Raw genomic sequence first — 19990 nt, 5'->3', positions numbered from 1 at the left:
GCTGAAATGTCCTCCTGGGACCATGAATCTGCTAGAAACGGCGGTATTTGGCCTCTGCCCTGCACATGCCCTTCATCTGCCTCCTGGGGAAGAAACCCCGTTTCAAGCGGAGTTCTCTCCAGCTGGGGAAGTGAGCTAGGAGGAGGAGGAAAACAGACTGAGAGCTGTAAAAACAACCAAGAGTGAGGCCAGCTACAGGACTGGATGCAGACCTGTGTGTGGAAGGGAAAGCCGCCATCCCCTCACTCAGGACGGGTCTCAACGGCCCTCAGCAGGAGCCCCACCCGCCTGTCCCGCTCACCAAACGCCACTGCAAAGCCCCAGCACGGGAAACACAGAACAAAGCAGGTGGAGGAAGAACAGAGGCAGAGTCATAAGTGCGCGTGCGGAGTGCGCAGGGAGGACCCCCCCAGCATGCCTCCCTCCCCTTGCTCCGAAAACACGTGAAGAATAAAACCTCTCAAATTTAACCTCCACAAATACACCGTTTTGCCTAGAGTAAATGCCAGGCAGTTCCAGCTTCCACCTCCCCAGCCTTGGAAGGAAAGGGAAAGTTGCAATTACTGGAAGCCCTTTCTCTCCTGAAGAGCCCCGCCAGCCAACCAAGGGGCCGGGGGCTCCGACAGGCCACCGTGCAGACGACACGCCGGGCTCTCACCTGGGCCCTGTCAGCAGCTCCTGCCCTAAAATCGGCAGGAAAGGGCAGGCCCTAGGAGGCAACAGCTGGGGAGGTTCAGGAACTTTGCTTTCTCTCTCTCCGCATGTTTTCTCCAAGTGCGTTTTCAGGACTAGCTGCTCTGGTCTCAAGCAAACTCGATTTCTCAGGAAACGGAGCGTGGGGCCTAACAGCCCAGCCCAACCGCGCCATTCCACGCCAACTCCCTGTGTCAGGCCTGTCGGGTCTGTCTCTTCGGCTCGACGAATGCGGCTGTTTTTCCAGCTCTGCATCTCTGCATCTCTGCATCTCTAGACGGAGGCAGAGTTGAAAACTCGAGCGGACTCCTTCCCGCACTGCACCCAAGGCGACCTTCCTTCCGGAGCGCACCCGCTCCTTCCGGCCCACGGCCGCCCGGTCGGAGTCCCTACAACAGCCGCTTCTCAGAGCTGCTCTCCCGCCCGGAACACCTGCCTCTCCCCGTTCCAGGCGCGAACACAGTCCCCAGGAGTTTCTCAAAACCCCATTTGCCCGTGGGAGGTCGCGCGCTCAAGCCTCTCGGACTGCTTCTCGCCGTCTCAGACCCCAGCAGGCAGCTGGCCATTCAGGGAATAAACCCCCCAACAGCAGCCATTCTTCCAATGGGGTTTCCTAAGTGCAGGGCCGGTGGGTCTAGCAGCGGACACAGCAGGTGCGAACCTCCACCCTCCAGGGGCTTCCCCCGTCTTCCGCCCCCCAGCGAGGCTGGGGCATCGCCCTTCCCGATGGGCAGCTTTTCCCAGCACCGTGACTTGTCTCCATGCACCGCCACTCGAATGCTGTCCTCTCCTCTCTGTAGAGGCGGCTTTCAGGCCAACAGGCTTAAGCGATGACATGGAGAAAGTGTCCCCAGCGCGCCCCTGGGCTGAATGCCGACAGGACCATTGGGCGACTCACCTCAAAGTACTCACAGGCCCTAACTAACCAATGGGCTACTTACAGCCAGTTTGGCAGTTACCCAAATAGGGAGAATTCTGCCCCGGCACCTCCTCACCCCCACCACTGCCTCGGGCAGTCTCTGCTTTGCCGTCCTGTCCTGTCCTCTGCTCCCTCGCTGTAGTCAATACACCTCCACTTCCTTTGTTCTGCCTCAGCTGAATGCCGTCACTGCCCGTGCCCAGGCGTCCACCCCACATCTGGGGGCCCTCACATCTGGGAGAGGATACCCCATCTAGACACCACACTCTCTGCCAGCCCAAATAGGACCCCCTGTCTCAGAGCCAGCTCTCCCAAGAAGTCCATCCTGAGTAGCCACGCACCCGACCCCGTGCCCGCAACCTGCAGGCCCTCGGGCTCCTGCGCTCTGCCCCACACGGCTCCCCTGCGGCCGTCCTCCCCCAGTACGACCAACACAGCCACCACGATGACGGGTCTGCCGGGGCCGCTTCATCGAAGTGATCTCGTTTAATTCCCCATTGGGAATTAAATTTCCCCACGGGCAAATGGGGTTTTGAGAAACTCCTGGGGACTGTGTTCGCGCCTGGAACGGGGAGAATGGCCCTGCGAGGCAGGTTTTATTGCCTGTATTTTAGAGGAGGAAACCAAGGCTCAAAGGGACTCAGGAACTTGCCAGAAGTGACAGGGCTGGGAAAGGGCCAAACTCCACTCCTGACCACCTGACTCCAGAGCCCTGCACTTAGCCACGTCTCTGGGAAGCGCTGGCCTCCAGCCTGGCACTGAGCATCTCCCGGGCACAGACACAGCCCATGGTGAGGGCCAGTTGCGGTGGCCCCTCGTTCCCAAGCGAGCACATCCCGTGCCCCGGCACATGCCTGCCTCCTCCCCCCAGCCGTGGGATACGTGACCAAGGGCAAGGGCCATGTCGGATCCCCACTCTGGTGACCCCACCGCATCTAGCAAAGGGCAATGCCTGCCACAGGGTCACAGCAATTGCCTGAAGAGAAGTTTCTTGGAATCCGCACAGCAGTTACCTCTGCCCTTCTTAAAGCGTTCAGCTGTGACCCGCAGGATTAGGTCAGGGGGAATTTATCCTGCCAGATACTCGAACTGCCATTTAAGACCATCGGAGGGAAAAAGGAGGGAAAGATGGCTCGGGTTGATAAAAACACCAACTGTGGCCTTGCAACCGGCTGGAACCAAACCGGCAAAAGCCCGGAAGACGGAGCCAAACTTCAGGTCTCACGGAAGTGGCCCAGGCTTCAGCCCTGGCAGGGAGGCTCCCAAATGGCCCGAAGTCCAAGTGACCACAAACAGTTCTAACGGAGGAAGGTACAAACCGCTGTCAGGAGAGGAACTATGAAGCCGGGAAGACTGAGTTTCAGGGTGATCGCTTCAGCCCCGCGCACACGTCCCCGCGCACACGTCCCCGCGCACATGTCCCCGCGCCACAGCCACGTCACTTCTGATCCCCCGTGGGGCAGCAGGGAGGACCCCAGGCCAGGCATCAAGGTGCTGCTTTCAAAGCTTCCTGGCGGAGCCGGTTGCCTCACTGAAGCCCTCTAGCCTCTGCTGTCATCCACAAACAGCAAATCCCTGACCTTGACCAGTGCCAGTAAGAACTGTCTGACGACATGATGACTCTGGAAAGGACTCTACACCTACGAGGAGCGTTTCCAACGACAGAAGCAACAGAACACAGGCAGGCGGCGCAGCGGTGTCCTGGAAGTGCTGCCTGGGATTAAAACTCCAGTATCTGCTGAAACCTTGACTGTGCATCATGGGCAGGGGAGAAGCTGCCTCTATTAGATTATAGCAGCTGTTCTATTTTTCTTGAGGCAAAACTTTCTTTTTTCTGTCTCGTAATTCCATTCTGCTATTCCCTAAACAGTCAATAACATTTTGTGAAATGTCCAGTAATATTTTTTTCTAAAGATTTTATTTATTTATTTGACAGAGAGAGCTCACAAGTAGACAGAGAGGGAGGCAGAGAGAAAGGGGGAAAGCAAGCTCCCCACTGAGCAGAGAGCCCGATGTGGGGCTCCATCCCAGGACTCTGGGATCATGACCTGAGCCGAAGGCAGAGGCTTAACCTGAGCCACCCAGGTGCCCCTCCAGTAATATTTTTAAAAGCTGTACTTCGAGAAGCTATTAAACTGGTTGGTCTGCATCTTTTTTTCTTTAAAGATTTTGGTTTTTTTTGACAGAGAGATCACAAGTAGGCAGAGCAGCAGGCAAGCAGAGAGAAAGGGGAAAAGCAGACTCCCCACTGAGCAGAGGGCCTGATGCAGGGCTCAATCCCAGGAACCTGAGATCATGACCTGAGCTGAAGGCAGAGGCTTAACTCACTGAGCCACCCAGGCACCCCATGGTCTGCATCTTTCAGGCAAAATGAGGAGGTATGAGGAGAGAGGCAGTAACTCTGAGACAGGGAGAATGAGGTCCCATGCACAAGAGTAGACAGACAGCTAGCCAAAGAAGGAAGCAACCCAGGCAGATTTCATTCATTGAACAAATATTCTGGGGGGCCTATTATGTTCTTGGCTTGCTAGAACACAGAATAAGCATCTCCTAGGCATTTCTAGAAATACTTGGGGAGGGAAATTTGGTAAAAGACTTCATGCAGATCAAGTGTGAAAGGACCTCAATTGTTAGTTAGGGACTAAACTGACATGTCATCCCTGAGGATAGAAGAGAACCAAGCTGTCTCAGACTCAAAGGTCAAATACATTGAAAGTTTGCCTCATTAGACATCAGTGTTCATCCTACTGCCTCCGGCCTCTGTGGTTTGCAGGGAGAAATCAGCTCTTAACCTTACCAAAGATCCCTTGTTGGGGCGCCTGGGTGGCTCAGTGGGTTAAAGCCTCTGCCTTCAGCTCAGGTCGCCCTGCATCGGGCTCTCTGCTCTGCGGGGAGCCTGCTTCCTCCTCTTTCTGCCTGCTTCTCTGCCTACTTGTGATCTCTGTCAAATAAATAAATAAAATCTTTAAAAAAAAAAAATCTTACGGAGCCCAGTGACCCAGGGATCATTATGGATCCCAGGACCCTGTGATCATGACCTGAGCTGAAGGAAGATGCTTTAAGTGACTAAGCCACCCAGGCGTCCAAAAGAGAGGAATTCTGATAGTTGAAACCCAGTCCCTGCTCTTAAGTGCCACACAGTATTGTGAGTTGCACCCTTCTCTGCATTTTTTTTTTAAAGCTGGTTATTCAAAATCAAAAGACACAGCAAAACAAAACAAAACAAAACAAAACAAAAATTTAAACACGTAATTTTGTAATTCCAGCATCCAGGGAAAAAATTTTGGTATAACATTCCAAAATAACCAAAAAGGAGATGCTACACATTCTGTTTCATAATATACCTTTCTCCAATAAAAGCACCTTGTTCTAAGGTAACAAATTAGAAAGCAAGTTTGATTGGGGTAACATGGGCTATTTTCAAAGCTGTGCTGTATGACACTGAACAGACTACACATGCGGCGACACTTTTTTGATGTGTGTGTTGGTGGTTTCCCATTTTCTTTCATTTTTTCCATTTTTAAGATTTATTTTTAAGTCATCTCTACACCCAGTGTGGGGCTGGAACTTATAACCCAGAGATCAAGAGTCACCTGCTCCATTAACTGGGCCAGCCAGATGCCCCGGTTTCCCATTTTCTGCTATGAACATGTGGATCTGAACAGCCCAGTTTGTCATGTCTAGAACTGGCATTGCTGTGCTGAATGCTCTATTTATTTATTTACTCTAAGTTTTACGTGTGATCTCTCTGTCCCCCGTCATTTAATGCCCTGCCTGTGGTGGAGGAGAGCCCCTTCCTCTCTCTCTGAACAGAGATTCTGTTAGCGCAGGGAGGTCACCGCCATCAATAAACTCCAATACGCTCTACATTGTCACACACTACCGCTTCACCACCTGAAGGGGAAACTCAGAGCCAAAGCTGAACACAGACTGTATTTCAAACAGCAAAGCATTTTCAACCAGGTCCCACTAACTACCCACAAAGTTTCCTGAGGCCACACTCAGTGACGAGGATGGGAATGCAAGTCCACATTCATCATCTAACAACAAATCCATAAAAAGAATCTGATAGTAATGGCCCCTCCAAAGAGATCAGTAGCCCTGTACTGCAAGGTCAGGGTGAAGTCAGGGTTCTCACCATTTCTAGGAAGGTAAACCTGAAGAAAGGGAAAAGGCAGGCGTGGGTTGCTGGCGCCAGGATTTCTTGGTAACCAAGACTGACCGGAAACCACCAGTCCTCCGAAGTCCCAGCCTCCCTTTCTCTTCATTTGAGAAGATGTAAGCAACTGATGGGTGGGGGTTGGAATGCCAGATCTAGACCCAGAAGACTGGGACTCGAAATTCTAGAACTGCTGGGTCACTGGCCTGATTTTACAGATAGTCCCTGGTCAGAGCAAGTTCTGGAAGATACACAGAACCTCAATTCCACCTAATTTGTACTTTTAATTCCACCTATTTTGCAGCCATAGTGCATGAGAAATGAAGCCTTAAATAGTTTAATTGAATCCAGTGATCCAGTCACACGGTATGGCAGCCTGGGTGGGAAAGTGTAGAGTTCTGTGGCAAGAAGATCAGGCGATGTGATGCTTTGATCTGGGGCATATGGGCTGTGAGGCTCTCCCCATTTGGGAGCAAAACGGCAATGAATCAGGACTCTGCTTAGCAGGTGTCCTCAAAGGAAAAGACCTAGTTTCATCCTGGCCAGCAATCTCTTGAATTACAAAGAAATGTCATCTAGTCCAGAAAGAAACTCCTGAAGTTGCTTAGGAAAATAACTTACTATAGTTTGAAATCTAAGCAATTAAAGATTCTATAATTCCATGAAGTTAAAGCATTAAGAATAAATATGCCCAGGGCACCTGGGTGGCTCAGTGGGTTAAGCCTCTGCCTTCGGCTCGGGTCATGATCTCAGGGGTCCTGGGATGGAGCCCTGCGTCAGGCTCTCTGCTTGGTGGGGAGCCTGCTTCCTCCTCTTTCTCTGCCTGCCTCTCTGCCTACTTGTGACCTCTCTCTCTGTCAAATAAATAAATAAAATCTTTAAAAAAAAAAAAAAAAAGAATAAACATGCCCAAGAAAATAGAAACTATAGTATTTATAATTTTGAGTAAAGAAATCTGCACGTATCTGTTATTTTATGCACTTCAATTCAAGGGAATTCAGTCTGTTCAGAATTAACAAGTCAGTCTCAAGATTCCGATTAAAATCAGACATGATTTTAAGGATTTTATTAAGTTTAAAACCAGTGTGGCAGATGACGAACGAGTACACACACTCAAAGATGCTCACTATCATCAGCCACCAAGGAAATTCACACTGAAACCACAAGACACCAACACATGTCTTTTAGAATGGCTAAAATTTAGAGGACTGACCATAACCAGGGCCAGCGAGATGTGGAGAGACTGGAGCTCGTACACCACGGGTAGGCGTGTAAGATGGCACAGACACTCTGGAAGAAGACGGGGCAAGTTCTGTTACATATACACATACCATATGCTCTGGCCACTCCACCGCCACATGACTGCTCAAGAGAAAGGAACTAACTATGTGCCCGATAAAGACTTGGACACAAACATGCAGAGCAGCTTTATTTGGCACCACCCAAAACTGGAAACAACTGAAATGACCAACGGCAGGTGAATTAGCAAACAGACTGTGGGGCACCCACATACTGGACTGCTACCCAGAAGCCAACGGGGAAGGACTACTGATGGGTGCGGCAACACGGACAAATCTCAAAATAAGTGTGCTGAGCGAGAGAAGCCAAACAAAAACAGGATACACACTCTACGATTCCACTTATGTAAAATTCCCCGAAATGCAAACTGTTATCTACAGTAACAGAAAGCAGCTCAGTGGGTACTCGGGAAGGGAGAAGCGGAGAGCAGTGGGGGGGGGGGGGGCCCACCGAGGGGCACGAGGACACTTTCAGAGGTGATGGATGTGTTCACTGTCTTAACTGTGGTTAAGGTCTCCCAAGAGGAAACATACGGGGAAACATACAGTGTATGTTTCCCCATATGTACATACAGTGTACACGGAAGATGAGCGATTTATTATGTTAACGATACCTCAATGAAGTGAGCAGAATAACTTCAAAATGTTAAAACATAAAACAATACTAAGAATGTTTAAGAGAATTTGTCAGGTTAATTTATTAGACTTACAGGGATTATTTAAGCATTAGGGATGTTTGTTAAGCAGACAACTGGAAGTATTAAAACAAAGAAAGTTGAATGCAATTTACAAATTCAATTTAAAATTTTCAAATGAATTAAGTTCACAAAGGAATCAAGTCCTCATCAAAAGGTCCCTTCAAACTGGTTAGAATTTTCTAGAATCATAAACAGAACAGAAAAATATATAGGCTTTACTTAAAAGCAAAATTTAAAAGAGTAGAGGCACCGGCTGGCTGGCTCAGTTGGTTAAGCATCTGACTATTCATTTCTGCTCAGGTCATGATCTCAGGGTTGTGAGACTGAGCCCCATGTCAGCTCATGCTGGGCATGGAGCCTGTTTAAAATTGTCTCTCCCTCCCCTCTGCCCCTCTGCACCCTCTCCAGAATAAACAATACATTTATTATTAACGATTTCATATTAATAAATTTCACACTGATGAACAACACAGCAGTAAAAGCACTCGAAGCAGACACTGATGTGCAAATACAACAGATCAGAGCACGCGCGCTCCGGAGTAACCACAGTCCCTCCCAGACCCTGGGCTGGCCAGTGACAGACATGCAAAAGGTGCCACACAGATCCTAGAGACTAAGCATGACTCAGCACAGAGCAAGCACGGAATTTTCCCTAAGGCCCCGGCCAGGGATGGATGTCTGTGGGGAGGGAGGGGAGCTGCCACATGTGGAGTCTGGCCCCACTCCACACACAGCTGGTGGAAACGCACTCAGAGCAGCCCTGGCCATCCGCCCGCCCGCCCGCCTTCTCCGGCTTCCAGGCCAATCAGGGTAAGGAGCTATGGGACAGCGGTGGCGATGAGGGGGTGCTGGGATGACCTCCGCCCCACCTTCTGGCATGCTACCTAAGACAACAACAACACACTCCCATCCCCCTCCCTCTAGGATCACCAAGGAGACAGCAGAGGAGGACAGGGCAGCCACCTTCTGTGGCAGTCTTAGTTCAGTAACCAAGGAAAACTCCAAGGACTCGGCGGGGACTTGGGGATGAAGCACCAGACAAGCCTTAACAGATCAGAAGACATGGTCAAAGGCAGCCCTTCCTGGCAACTAATGTTCCCTTGCTGATGGATCTGGGGGAAGACAGATAAGAAAAGAGGGCACTCTTTAAGAAGCGGGGGGAAGGCCAGAATCTTGGATTCTGCTAATCAGCCTTCTGCGGGCCCCCATTTCTCAGCTGCGTGAGACAGGTGGTTAGGGCTCTCACCCAACTCACCCCGCTCTCCTCGAAGGGACACAAGTATGGGCAGTAACGTTCCACTCCACCAACCAAGAACAGAAGGCGAGAGCAAGCAGAGAGAACAGGGCAGTGGAACCTTTGTGGAGAGTACAGTCCATCAAAAATCCGTATCCATGGCCATAAAGCAGGCCTTTACTCTACCTGCTTTTCATGTGATGAGAATTTTTTTTTCTTTTAAGGTAGGCTCCACACCCAATGTGGGGCTTGAACTCACAACCCTGAGATCAAGGGTCGCATGTCCTACCCACTAAGCCAGCCAGGCACCCCACTCCACCCGCTTTTCAAAGCAAACACAAACGTAGAGTGGAAACCGGCCACGGCTGGTCCAAGACCTAGAACTAGAGAGGGCTGTGGGAACATCTCAGAACATGTCAGAACAACGCCTGGGTCATGACCGGTCACCTGAGAAAAATCCCCACACAATGGGCGGAAACTCAAGAATCCCAACGCCAAGGAAGCTTCGCCCTGAGCACAGAGTCTGAGCTCTGGGGAAAGTTGGGAACCACGAAGCCGCCAGAGCACCTGGCTATGAAGCGACCTGCCTCCGGGTGTGGGCAAGAGCCATGATCAGTGCCTGAAACACAGGTGGGCGCGCCAGAGAGCGAGGCTCGGGCCAGGCCAGGATGTTCGTGCTGGACGAGCAGCGGGAGACAGGAGTGGGTCACTAGGTAGATTCCTGCCCAAGGGGATGCACTCAGACCGGGCATTGGGGAAACCCTGTGCAAGAGCAGCAGCTGGTTTCACGGGACAGGGCTGCCGGAGCACTATGTGGGCAAAGAAGGTCCAACTTCACCCCTTCACCCCCTTATCGCTGGGCCTCCCGAAGGCTGGGTGTCCTTGTCTGGAAACAGGTCAAGTGTTTTTACAGCCAGCCGACAGAGCCCCTCCCATGTCCAGCTTCACACCTCCCCGAGTCCCCCACTGCCTGGCTGCCTGCTCTACCCACTGACTCAAGGGGTCTTCCCTGAGACTGCCCAGCCCTAGACCTGCTTCTTGGGGTCCTGAGAAGCTCTGCTGCGCCCCCTTAACTAGCTTCCCCAGCCGCACCCTTCCAGACATCAGGCCTCCTGCACAGGCTGCCGGCTACCAACTGAGGCCAGCGGAGAACCAGATGTCACTTTCCCGGGTAAACCACGAGAGATCAGGAACAGACAAGGACTGCTTCTATTTTCCAAAACTCAGAGCTCGGCCTCTTTTATTTATTGAACTTGATGACTGACATGCCAGGACTGCGAACCTCTACACCTGCTCCTGGAGAAGACCCACGTGCATCCCAGGGGCCTGGAATGAGGCATGGACTTACCAGGCACGGACTTACCCTCAGTTTTCTGTCGGCTCTCAGAAGGCAGCTGCTATCTAAAGTAAAAGAAAAAAAGAAGTGTTATCTTCATTTCTTCAGGCATTCCCCCAGAGAACCCAGGAGTGGCAAGAACACAGCTCTAGAATCCAGCGACCTGTTCCTTTGCTTCCATCTTAGGGACCTGGGGCGGGGGTGGGAGGCCAGGACAGCACAGGGCTGAGAGCATCCTGGCCCTTGTCCAACAGTGTGGGTGGCCAACAGTGTGGGCCCCACCCATGCCTCTCGGTCACCCATTCCCATAACCAGTCAAAGCCGCTTTTCTCATCTGTGAAATGGGGGTAACCGCAGCACCCAGCCTGCCCGGTTCGCAGTGACGCAACACACACAAGCCACTGGCACGAAGCCTGGTACAAAGGACGCTCGCAGACATTAGCCAACGTGCTTAGTAAGGAGCGTTAGAGTAAAACCCTTTGCTGGCACCCACCACACAAGAACGAGAAGTTCTAAAACCCTTTTTTTTTTTTTTAAATTTTATTTATTCACCTGACGGAGATCACAAGCAGGCAGAGGGAGGGGAAAGCAGGCTCCCCGCTGAGCAGAGAGCCCGAGGCGGTGCTCGACCCCAGGACCCTGAGATGGAGATCACCAACTGAGCCGAAGGCAGAGGCCCAACCCACTGAGCCACCCAGGCGTCCCGATTGTTTTCTGTGAAGTGTTTTCTCTTCCTGCCCACCTCCATTCAGCCCATGCCCACTTTCTCAGCAGAGCTGTCTCCAAGCCTCAGGAGCTACCTACCCCTTGGATTCCCTGAGCCTGGTTCCTGTCTCACCAAGCAACTTGACACTAATTAAGAACTGTCTTACGTGACCTGAGAGCTGATATGTCTGTCTCCTACTTCCCTATTTCCTCAGATCTTTTCCTTTAGTGCTAACATACACACAAGAGAGCACATCCCTTGTTTCAGACCCAAAGAAGCCCATCATTTTTTGGAGTTTTACAGACCACTTGGGGTTTTTTATTGTTTTTAACATTTTACTTATTTGAGAGCAAGTGACCATGGGGTGGCAGGGGGTATAGAAGCAGACCCGCTGAGCATGGTGCCCGACAGGGGGCCAATCCCATGACCCCAGGACCCCAAGCTCGTGACTAAGAGCAGAAGCCAAGATGCTTAATGGGCTGATCCACCCCAGCACCCCTGGACCACTTGTTTCTGAGAAGCCACACCTGTCAGCTCTAGCCATTGGTCAGTAAAGAGCAAAATGGAGACACAAGCCAGCAAGCTGCTGAATGGATTGAATCCATGTTTAAGAAGATCAGCTGCCTTAAGAAATTATGTCAAGGCTCGAAATCTTTGGGGCATTCAAGTCAATAAAATATTTATCAAGCACATACCTTGCATGAGGCAGCCATGCCAGAAGGTACAGGCTCTGTTTCCAAAAAGCCCAAGAGCAAGTTGTTGAGGGCAAGCTAACAGAGTTTGAAAACAGGTAATACAGGAGAGGGAACCAGGCACAGACCCCCGAGCCTGGCTGCCTGGGGCGGACGTGTACATGAGGGCCTAACAGCCCCTTGGTTGTAGGGCTGTTGTCCTCACCAAGTAATACATGCGGTGGGATTAGCAAAAGCCCACATCCAACTGAACAGACTTGTAAAGACTTAATAATGCAGGAAAGCCTGAGTCCGGAGGAGTCAGAGAAAACAAGGTTGCCAAGGAACAAGACGGGGGGGCGGAGGGGGGCACTAAAAGGCAAGTCTGGGATGATGGCAAGCAGTCTCAGATGAGGCAGAGGCAGAAGAAGGTACCTGTGGAGAGAAATGGAAGAAAAAACCCAAGAGATGGCCTCACATCTTTTCGTTCAGGGGGTGAGAGGAATGTTCTTCCTTCCATCATTTCCCACGTCTACTATGGCGCCCTACTTTGGCAGCTCAAGAACAGGTCTACAACTGAGACTAGAAGCAACTAGGACAGAGACCAAGGGAGAGTGAGTCAGGCCCAGATGAGGTTTCAGAGTAACAGGCAAAATGGCCCACTTCTGCAAAGGAGGCCTCCGGTGAGAAAGTAGCCCGCACACAGGCACTCTCTCTCTGGATGGGAGGAGTCAGGACCCAATCAGAAGAGGGTCAGATGCTGTTGGGAGACAGCCAACAAGAAGGCCCACCCTAATCCTCAAGGAAAATTCTACTCAAGGGAGGTGTCCAGCTCATACAGCAGCGTGCCAGTGACAGATCTGCATGGTCTGGGGCCTGGCCAGGCCTTCCTCCCAGATTCGCTGCCCTAGAACAGTCATCAGTGCAGTTCCTAAATGGGACCCTTTCCTGGTTCCCCAACTTCCTCACTGGTTTCCAATTTGAGCCATTTCCAGTAATTGACCTGAAACATTTGTCCACGGCACTGACAAGTCACAGGGCAGAGGGACACAGAGAACTGCAAGTTGGAATGTCCTGGGTCTGAAGTCTACCCTGCCATGATCCCAGGGCCTCTGTGAGCACTGTTGGGAGGACTGGCACCTGGCACAGCACCTGGGGTACTGGGTGCCAGAAGGGAAACAAGGAGAAAGTGAAGAAGAGGGCAAAAAAGAAGAAAAGGGGGGGGGGGGAAGGCAGGTGGCCTGTATTGGTACGTCAGAGGAAGCAAGGGTCCAGGAGGCTACCCAGCAGGGCGAACTTCCCAGAAGGATGATCCTGGAAGTAAGAACTGGCACAGGCTTTGGGAGAGAGAATAGAGAATAAGGCACAGAGGGGACTTTGGGACAAATTGTGGAAACTTTGGCTGGCAACCGAATTCAATTCAACAAACAGATATTGAGCAACTATGGTGAACAAAGCCCATTCCAGCAGGGCAGGGCAGGGGAGCCACTAAGAACCAGAGGCCGCTTGCTCACACAGAACACAGACACACACAACCTGTATCTGCTGGGCCCTCGGAGCCCAACCAAACCCCATTCTGCACTTGCAGACCCAATCTCACTTCTGCCTTTTTCTGCACCATAGCAAGCGCCCTCACCTTGTTACATCTCCTGGAGAGGCCTCTTCAAAGTGCCCGGCCAAACTTCTACTCAAGTGGGAAGTGCGACTCCTCCCATCTTCTCCCCCACACCTTCCTCAGCCTTCATCTTACAGGTTTTAGTTGCTTAAACTCAACTCTCCTCCATAATAAAACCTGGATTGCTCAAATCCAATCACTGCTTCTTCACTGAAGGATCCAGTGGAACTGAAGAAGACTCATGACTCACCTCCTCCAAGAAGCCTGCCCCAGTCTCGCCTATTTCTCCTCTCCCTGGCCTTGGTGTGTGGTCTGATTTGTGGGCCTTTACTGAATTTCCTAGGGGCCTCCTAGAGACCATGCTGCATCCACGCTGGGCTCTCTACAAACATCTGTGGCACGCTGACTCACTGGTTAGGTTCTTTCTTTTTCTCTCCCCGGTTTGCCAGCAGTCCTAGGGCAAGGATTAACCTCACCTCTGAAGTCTTCTTCCAATGCCCAGTTTAGGACTCCCAACATGGTAGGGGTGCAAAAGAATGCCATGGAGAGTTCCAGACTTAGGATGAGCACTGGGCAAACAGAAAAGCTGTCACTGACAGTAACCACAAACGCCAAGCACATCCAACCCCACCACAAGTGTCTGCATCGCAGGCAGGGAAAGGGTGGCAAGGGAAACCAGGGCTCCTGGCCCCAAGGAAGGCAAAGCCAATGGAGGTTAACACTGGGATCTGGCAAACACCCGCACTTCCTGGAGCCTCAACTTTCTCAGCTGCAGAATGGGGACAACAGCCCTGGCCGCCTCTCGCTCACAAAAGGAGTGTTTCGATTTTTAAGACTCATTTCAAAGCTGCCAGGAGCCTAGGGACTTGGCCTCACCCCAGCATGTGTTTGATGAGGAAAGAGCTCGAGAGAGGTGAAACAACTCACTCAAAAGTACACAAAACAAGTCCCGCTGGAAAGAACCTGCCAGGGCAGGTCCTCAAAGCCAGGGCTCCGATTCCGTGCCCAGGAGGGAACTTCCAGGACCGCCCGCTGCTCCTCACCGCCCCCGGCCAGTGCACTTTGTAAACTGCTACAAGCCCGAGAATAACGGGCTGAGTCCATCCCCACCTCCTCCTCCTCACGGAGCAGCCTAGGACGAATCGCTGCTTCCCCCTCCGAAATCCATGGAACCGAGGATCCCGACAGGGTTACTACGAGAATCCCTACGGCAGTCGGAGTGCAGGCGCCTGGAACACAGAAAACCCTTGCCTTGCACCCCACGGCTTTCTGCAGGGCTAAGCAACTTCTAGTATGTTGGGGAACGCTTGGGCTGCCGATTCTGACAGACTTGGGTTCCAACGCTCAGGGACCTCGCCCTTGGCATTTGAGGGTTCCGCGCGTCAGTTTCTCCATCTGCAAAATGGGCCCGAGGGCAGGAGTAAGGCCGCCGGCCGCCGACGGGGACCTGGGGCAGACGGAGCCAGGCGAGGAGGCGGGCCGGGGTCCGGGCGACTGGACCCCAGAGCAGGGTCTCTGGAGCGCGTGCGCGCGCAGGGAGGAGGGCGGGGGTGGACCCGCGCCGGTCGGCCATCCCCGTGGGAGGGGGAGGGGGAGGGAAGAGGAGGGAGGGGGAGGGAAGAGGAGGGAGGGGCGGCGCACGTCGCGTCTCTCACCGCCCGCCGCCGTCTCCTCCAGCCGTCACTCGTGGAGCCCGCACCGCCTTGGCGCGCACGACCCTTACATGAGCGTCTCCGCGGCGGTGCTGGCGCACGCCCACCCACTCCGACCCGCCTCGAGTACAGGAAGGTGCGCAGCGCCGCCGGCACTCACCTCCGCGCCTCCGCCGCAAGTCGTCGCCACCGTCTCTACCGCCGCTACCTCCACTGACAGGGAACAGCTGCGGTTTCCGCGCAACCGAACTTGCTGCAGTCCTGGCCCCGCCTTACAGACTTCTTATTGGCTCAGGCAGCCCATCCCCTCCTGTTATTGGACAGTGACTCCCGTCACTCACCGCTCCCGGCTCAGGACTCCTCCCTACCCCCCGCCTACCCGTCACGTTTAAGCCTTGGCGCCCCACGTCAGCCCCGCCCCTCGCGTCGCCGGCGGGTCCCGGGATTGGTGAGGAGGCTTGGAGAGCCCGCCCCTGCCGCACCACCGCCTACTCCCTTGTCCATAGAGCCCCACGTGGGCCGCACCGCCGGGGCCTCCGCCCGCAATAGGCGGAAGTAACTGGGCTCCGGCGCGCTGTGATTGGCTGTCGGCGGGGGTGGGGAGGTGCGATTCATTCACCCGAGTAGCACGTGTCTCCGAAAGCCGCAAGCATAACAGATCGCACGGGGACTCAAGATATCTGGCCTGGACTTAAATGCACTGAGCTGACGGGGAAAAGGGGAGAGGAAAAGGGTTTGCGAAGGGCAGGGCGAAGGAGATGGCAGTCGTACCACACGGGTGTGCGTGATTTTGTCCCTTAGCTGTGGGAGTGGTGGTGATGGGCAAGAGTCCGTCTCTGTTTGACCTTGGACAAGCAAACTCATCACTCTGAGCCTCAGTTTCTTAATCTGCAAATCGAGACCCCTGGGGACCTAGAAGGTTTAGAAGGCTTGATTAAACAGAAAGCTTCATAAGCTGGGCTCTCTGCCAATTAGGAGATATGAGAGTGACCAAAACCAAACAAAATCTCTGCTTTACATTGAGAGAAAAGACATAATAAAATATAGGGTACACCAGATGGTAATCAGGGCATGGAGGAAAAATAACCCGCTTCCAGACCGTGGTAAGGATCAAGGACTATGAGAACATCTTGTTAACCAGAAATTGTTGATTGAGTATGGAGAAATATTACAACTCCATTCCCTGTCATGTCTGTCACATTCTCTGTCTGTTTTGTCTCTCCAACTTTCTTGTCCTTCCTTCCACCTATCTGGCTGAACTTCAACGTAGGTCAGTCCAACACAGTTATTTTAGTAGCAGAGCAAGAATTAGAATCCCAGTTCTCCAGATCCACGTAGTGATTCGATTAACAATTCATTTGATTGTGCACCTATGATGAGCCTAGTGCTATGCCAGTGCACAGTGGTGAAAAGACAGGCCCTGTGGCATCACATCGTATTGCTTACATTCTATTAGATGCCCGTCCTAGGACACTTCCCTGCATCAGAACTTCATTAATGCTGGAAAGAATTAAAGCACTGTGACCTTGGCCAGGGCCCCTCCCTCTCTGGATTGAATTTCCTCTTAGAAGCCATTGGACTCTGGGTGCCTGGGTGGCTGGGTGCCTGGGTGCCTGGGTGCCTGGGTGGCTCAGTTGGTTAAGTGTCTGCCCTTGGCTCAGGTCATGATCTCACAGTCCTGGGATCTAGTTCCTGCTGGGAGCCTGTTTCTCCCTTTCCCTTTGCCTGGAGCTTCCCCAGCTTGTGCGTTCTCTCTCTCTCTCAAATAAAGAAATAAATAAGCAGATGAACTTGATAGACACTGAGTCCCATATTATTCATCTAGCATGCCTACCTCGTGATTTCAACATTTTCTGCCTGTATCTTATATCCCTCACTGTGCACATGTAAAATGTGGACCCTCGTGTCCCTCAGGAAAGGCAAAGCCCAGCTCTAGGGCTGGTCATGCTGTAGGCGCTATGAAGGTCAGGTCAGCCCTGGCTGGTCCCTGTGAACCTGTGGGTCTGGAGCAAAGAATGGGTGGCTCCAGCCCGGCTCAGGTGATTCCCATGTCAACAACCACCGGGCAGAGGTCTGAACAAAGAAAGTAATTGAGAACTAAAAAATGGACTGCTATGAACAGAAAAAGTATGAACAGTTAACGCAGACATGTAAATTATCTAGTTCAAGTTAGATTAGGAAACAAGAAACTTTTCCATTGGGGCTTTTTCCTACCCCCAGGCTGAGCTCCCTGAGAGGACAGTTAGAAGGAATACTCCATCCCAGATGGAGAAAACTGCCCAGACAAAAACCTGAGTGGAGAGCCTAACATGACTTCGAGCATCCCTCTGTATGGGCGTCTGTACCACGAGTGATGGAATCTCTTTGGGACAAGGTGCCTGCTAGTGGGAAACACAGATTCTTGAGTGTGACTCCATTATTCTCACCAACTCAGAGGTCTCCAAATGACCAGCAGAATACTACTTGTATCCCTTTCTGGGGAATGAGATCCCTGCATTGCGTTGCTAGTTTAAGAAGCTCTCCAAATGGGGGGGTGCCTGGGTGGCTCAGTGGATTAAGCCTCTGCCTTCGGCTCAGGTCATGGTCTCAGGGTCCTGGGATCGAGTCCCGCATCGGGCTCTCTGCTTGGCGAGGAGCCTGCTTCCTCCTCTCTCTCTCCCTGCCTGCCTTTCTGCCTACTTGTGATCTCTGTCTGTCAAATAAATAAATAAAGTCTTTAAAAAAATAATAAAATAAAATAAGTTCTCCAAATGGTTCTAATGTGGGTCAGTGTTGAGACCCACTAAGAGACCAAGAGAAGTTACTCTCTTGGCTTTCTGATAATAATACTCCCCCTGGGGCTCCTTAAAAACAAAACAGGGGATGCCTAGGTGGCTCAGTTGGTTAAGCGTCTGATTCTCGATTTGGGTCAGGTCATCATCTCAGGGTGGTGCTAGTCCTTCTCCCTCTGCACCCCCCACCCTGCACATGCACACTCTCATAAATAAATAAATAAATATTGTTTAAAAACAAATAAAAATAAAACAGATCCTGCCTCCCCCCATCCCTAATTCAGTAAGGATTCAGTAAATCTGGTGGTTGGGCCCAAGAATCTTTTTATCTTCTATTTATGTATCAAAAGCCCCAACTAATTCTTTTTTTTTTTTAAGATTTTATTTCTTTTTTTTTTTTTAAGATTTTATTTATTTATTTGACAGAGAGAGATTACAAGTAGGCAGAGAGGCAGGCAGAGAGAGAGAGAGGAAGAAGCAGGTTCCCTGCTGAGCAGAGAGCCCGATGCGGGACTCGATCCCAGGACCCTGAGATCATGACCTGAGCCGAAGGCAGTGGCTTAACCCACTGAGCCACCCAGGTGCCCCTCTTTTTATTGTTTTTTCAAGATTTTATTTATCCATTTGAGAGAGAGAGCACAAGTGGGGAAGGGCAGAGGGAGTGGGACACACACCCAGCTGAGTGTGGAGCTCAACGTGGGGCTTGATCCCAGTTCCCTGAGATCAGGACCTGAGCCAAAGTCAGATGCTTAACCTACTGAGCCACCTGGGTGCCTCTCAACCCCCAACTGATTTTAAGGCCACCAAAACCTTGGGAAACTTCGCTGAGTTCCTAAGAGGCTACAGGGGAAGATGAGGCAGGAAAGACAGCTCAGAGCAATGTGGAGGAGCTAGTGAGGAGTCTCTCTCTGGTGTATAGAGCCCAGGCAGCACAGCTCAGTTGGAAGAGAAGGGTCCAGGGGTGGCCACAGAGCAGCTCATGGGCTCCTGTTAAGCTAGGATTATGTCTGCCTTACTGCTTCTTAGTATCAGTCACTTTCTGGAAAGTTCTTGGTTTGTGTTTGTCTTCTGTATTCCCATTCCCTTCTCACATTTGAACGTTACCACTACAAGAGTTGAATGTGGCATACAGCAGATGCCTAATAAATAGTCAGCAAATGAAGGAATGGGAGTCATCAGCGAACCCCTGAGGCTGAGTGGAATCCACCAATAGAGAGGCGAGTTCAGAGGGCACCACATCTAAGCAGAAGGGGAGAGTTGGAGAGGGGGAGGGCACGGGCTGGCGGGAGGAGCAGAGTCTGAGGAGGGAGGGTCTACAGTGCCCCAGACCAGGAAGGAGGAAGCGGGAGACAGGAGACAACAAGATACAGTCACTCCACCGCCATTTTGGCAACACCCAATGGAAAAAGGAGCTACTTGTCCCCCACCAAGCTGCTCTGAGACTAGAGTGGGGAGACACATCTCAAAGCGTAGGATTCCAAAACAGTGTAGTGCTGTGCTAGAGATAATGGCCAGAGTGCAATCCTAAAGAGGGATTCCTTACTCCATGAGGGATGTAGAGGGCTTCCTGGAGGAGGCGGTGCCTATGCTAAGTCAAGACGATAGACGATAGATAGATAGACAGGCAGAGATAAGTTGAGAGCTTATCAGATAAATTTATTGGTAAAAGGAATCCCATTCAGAGCCTAAACAAAGGCAGGGAGGCACGATAGGATGAAGGCGTGGAGCGAGTTCAGGAATTACCGCCTGAGGTGGGAGCTGTGCGGAAGGCCCAGAGCAGTTAAGATAAGCAGAAGCACCCAGGTAGGTCCCTCAAACTGTAACAGCCACCATGAAGCCATCTCTCGCTGGTGACAGTCCAGAAGGCTTCCCTGAGGACCTCGCAAGCACAACCTAGATGTCCCAGATCCCCTGTCCTGGGAGACAAAAGAAAGTCACTTTTTAAAAAAAAAATCTTTAATTTTTTTTTAAATTTTATTATTTGACAGACAGAGATCACAAGTAGGCGGACAGGCAAGCAGAGAGAGAGAGGAAGCAGGCTCCCCGCCGAGCAGGAGCAGAGAGCCCGATGCGGGGCTCGATCCCAGAATCCTGGGATCACGACCCAACCCAGCCTGAAGACAAAATACTTAATGACTGAGCCACCCAGGTGCCTCAGAAAGTTACTTTTTTTTTTTTTTAAAGATTTTATTTATTTATTTGACAGAGATCACAAGTAGGCAGAGAGGCAGGCAGAGA

The 19990-nt window shown here is 51.7% G+C and overlaps 1 protein-coding gene across 2 annotated transcripts in view; it reads right to left on the bottom strand.

Annotated features, from left to right (window-relative positions):
• Positions 1 to 15237, bottom strand: part of PC (pyruvate carboxylase) — a 94010-nt gene extending 78773 nt beyond the window's left edge. The window contains exons 1-2 of one of the 2 annotated variants that reach the window (XM_059400464.1): positions 15142 to 15237; positions 10365 to 10402 (exon numbers count right to left, since the gene is read on the bottom strand). The gene's annotated coding sequence lies outside the window, so the exon portion shown is untranslated. Of the gene's footprint in view, positions 1 to 10364; positions 10403 to 14984; positions 15049 to 15141 lie in introns of those variants that run through there. The other variant, XM_059400474.1, reaches the window with a different exon arrangement.
• Positions 15238 to 19990: the final 4753 nt, after the last annotated feature.

This window comes from Mustela nigripes, chromosome 1, assembly GCF_022355385.1.
Source record: "Mustela nigripes isolate SB6536 chromosome 1, MUSNIG.SB6536, whole genome shotgun sequence".
Taxonomy (NCBI): Eukaryota; Metazoa; Chordata; class Mammalia; order Carnivora; family Mustelidae; genus Mustela; species Mustela nigripes.
Note: the sequence above shows the minus strand (reverse complement) of the source record. Positions and strands in the feature narration are given on the sequence as shown.